At 36.0% G+C, this 3,179-nt stretch overlaps 1 non-coding gene across 1 annotated transcript; it reads right to left on the minus strand.

The window, feature by feature from the left end:
• Positions 1-1,720: 1,720 nt before the first annotated feature.
• Positions 1,721-1,827, minus strand: LOC128282132 (small nucleolar RNA R71). The gene has a single exon (XR_008272387.1). It is a non-coding gene; the product is annotated as a small nucleolar RNA R71 (small nucleolar RNA).
• Between the last annotated feature and the right edge of the window lie 1,352 nt (positions 1,828-3,179).

A 3,179-nucleotide genomic window follows, 5' to 3' on the forward strand; every position in this document is an offset into this window, starting at 1 on the left:
ATAAATCTACCTAGAAAAGAGGAGAAGATAAATCTTGGGCTATTGGAATTATCCTAAAAAAAAGAAAAAAAATTTAAAAAGCCAAAGAAGGAAATCCTAGGGAGCGAACGGATGGTAAGATCCTTAGGCGAAATAGAAGGTAGCAACTGAATAGAGACTAAATAGAGGAAAAATGAAGGTAGTCCCTCTCGGCTCCTCAGGACACTGCACAGCTGGAGTGTGGGTCGGACAAGTGAACACTGTCTTCTCGACATTCTTCTATTATTTTTAATCAATTTCTTTGTTAATTACATTCATGAAAATGATGTTTGAGTTGAACCTATGAGCTAAATCTCATAGGGTTCGGATTACTTTGATGAAACTTTAACTGTCTTTAATGGCTATAGTATAAATCTGAATTATTTTACTATCTCATTCAATTAGTTAGCCCGTGGTTGAATGATATGAGCAAGTATTCGACAGATACTTGTAGTAGGCTCTAAACATAGAGTAGCGTTCATACATAAGGAAACAATGAAGGGTACCATATTAAAGGCCTATAGACATAGGCAAGGTAGCTTGAGGTTTTTGCTCTCGAAAGAGGCAGGCCACTTTTGAACTCTTCTGAGCAGTAGGTTAAGTATGATTTTGCTGAGCCATTATTGACAAGAAATGTAGATTCTTAGTAATCTCGAGCTTCCCATTCAACATCATGTAACCCTTATCTTTTGCCATAGAATCTTTTTCTTCACATTCTTAGTTATTTTTTTGTTTATTTACTTGATGTTCTTGTACTAATTCTCATAATTGCCATTACATTTCTATTATCGTTGTCATAACATTTCCAAGTTTTAATTAATTCCACATATTGCATACATCATTATTCCTTTAATTGCCACTGCATACTTACGATAGCTTTACCATAGCATTCATTACATTTTATTATAATAACTTGACCACTTTTGTGTCCCAATTTGATCCTCGGGGGAACGATACTCACTCATCACTTTATTACTTGATTTGCATATTATATTCACACGTGACAAGTTTTGGCGTCGTTACTAGGGACCGACAATTTGGTGAAATTTTGTTTTGTTATTTGACTTAATTCCATTAGTCTTATTTAGCTTAGTTTAATTTAATTTCTACAGTTTTGCCAATAATGTATGAGAAGAGGCATTCCTGCTAGCAAAGAGTATCCTTTTGACCTAGAGATCGACAGAACTTTGCGAAGAAGGCGAAAAGAACTGAGAAAAATGGCTAGAAACGGGAATGATCCTAGTCTCAACGATAATCTAAATGGTATTGGTCTCAATGATAATCCAAATGGTCAGGATGTTAAGCCTCATATTCTTCAAGTGATAGATGACTGAGATAGACCCATTCGAGAGCTTGTTGTTCCAATTTTGGATTATTTGAATCTAGGGATAGTTAGGCCACAAATACAGGCTCAGTAGTTTGAACGGAAATCAGTAATGTTTCAGATGTTGCAAATAGTAGAACAGTTTGGTGGACTACCCACTAAATATCCAATACTGCATTTATGGCTTTTCCTAGAAGTTTGTGACTCGTTCAGGAAATAGGTTGTTCTTGAATATACCCTACGACTAAACTATTTTCATATTCTTTAAGAGATCGTGCGAGGGCATCGTTGAATGCTTTGCCGTCGGGGACAGTGACATCTTGGAATGATATTTTCCAGAGGTTTTTGCTATGGTATAATCCATCGGATATGAAGTCCAAGCTTAGAAATGACATCATGTCTTTTCGACAGTTAGAGGAAGAAACATCATATGAAGCTTGGGAACAATTTAAAGATTCAATTCGAAAATGTCCGATGAATGGCTTTTAGCACTAGAATCAAATGGAATATTCTATAATGGGTTGAATGCACATACGAGAATGGTAGTTGATGCATTTGCCAATGGTACATTATGGATAAATCTTATAACGAAGCATATGAGATTTTGGAAAAGATTGCCAGCAATCTTACAAGGAGCATTGCCAAGTGATATTGAAAATTTGAGAACCCAAGGGAACGAGCAGTGTGAGGCCATCACTGTTAGAAATGAGACTCAGCTGGATGAAGTTGTTCAAGATGCAATGGTAGAGGAAGACAAATCTAGTCACAATTAGGAAAAGGTCTCAGAACCTAATGAACGACGGAGAACACCTAAAAAGGGTACATAGAGAAATGTTGTGACAGGATCAGATCATGTTGCCAATAAAAATACCACAACAAAACAATATCAGAAACCTGAAGGACGACCACCTTTACCTATCTTTAGCAATTTTAGAATTCTAAACAAATTATTCAGTTTAAAAGGTTTTTAGAAGTTTTGAAGCAACTCTACATCAACATGCCATTAGTGGAAGCTTTGGAGTAGTTGCCTAATTATGTGAAATTTATGAAAGACATACAGTCAAAGAAGCGCATATTGGGAGAGTTTGAGACTGTTGCTCTCATTGAAGGGTGCACAACGATTTTGATTAATAAAATACCTCCAAAGCTGAAGGATCCAAGGAGTTTCACTATCCCCTATTCAAGTGGGAATCATTATGTTTTTATCTAATGCCTATGTCTATTTTTAGGAAGCTAGGGATTGGGAAAGCAACACCTATTACGGTGACTTTCCAATTAGTTGATCGATCCTACACCCATTCGGAAGGTAAAATTGAGGACGGCTGGTAAGAGTAGATAAATTTATCTTTCCTACTGATTTCATTATTTTAGAACTTGAAGCTAATCAAAATGTGCCAATTATTCTTGGAAAGCCTTTTTTTTGCTATAGGCAGAACTCTAATTGACGTACAGAAAGGTGAATTGACCATGAGGGTAAATGATCTACAAGTTTCTTTTAATGTTTTTGATGCTTTGAAATATGCAGACAAAAATGAAGAATGTCATGCCATTAGTTTGATAGAAACAGTAGTAGAGGAATTCACTAGACTTTGCCACAACAATCCTGATAGTAATGATGACTTATTAGAAAGGATTGACGAAGTAAGTTTAGAAGAGCTCAGTGAATTCATGGAAGCCAAATAGATAGTGGAGAGACCAAGGAAAAAGTTTGACACTTTGGATCTATCGAATCATCCGCTCAAGCCTCCTAAACCCTCTATAGAGGAACCTCCTACATTTGAGTTGAAATCTTTACCACAACATAAAAAATATGAATACTTGGGAGATAATAGGAGCT

Source organism: Gossypium arboreum, chromosome 1 (genome assembly GCF_025698485.1).
Source record: "Gossypium arboreum isolate Shixiya-1 chromosome 1, ASM2569848v2, whole genome shotgun sequence".
Lineage (NCBI taxonomy): Eukaryota > Viridiplantae > Streptophyta > Magnoliopsida > Malvales > Malvaceae > Gossypium > Gossypium arboreum.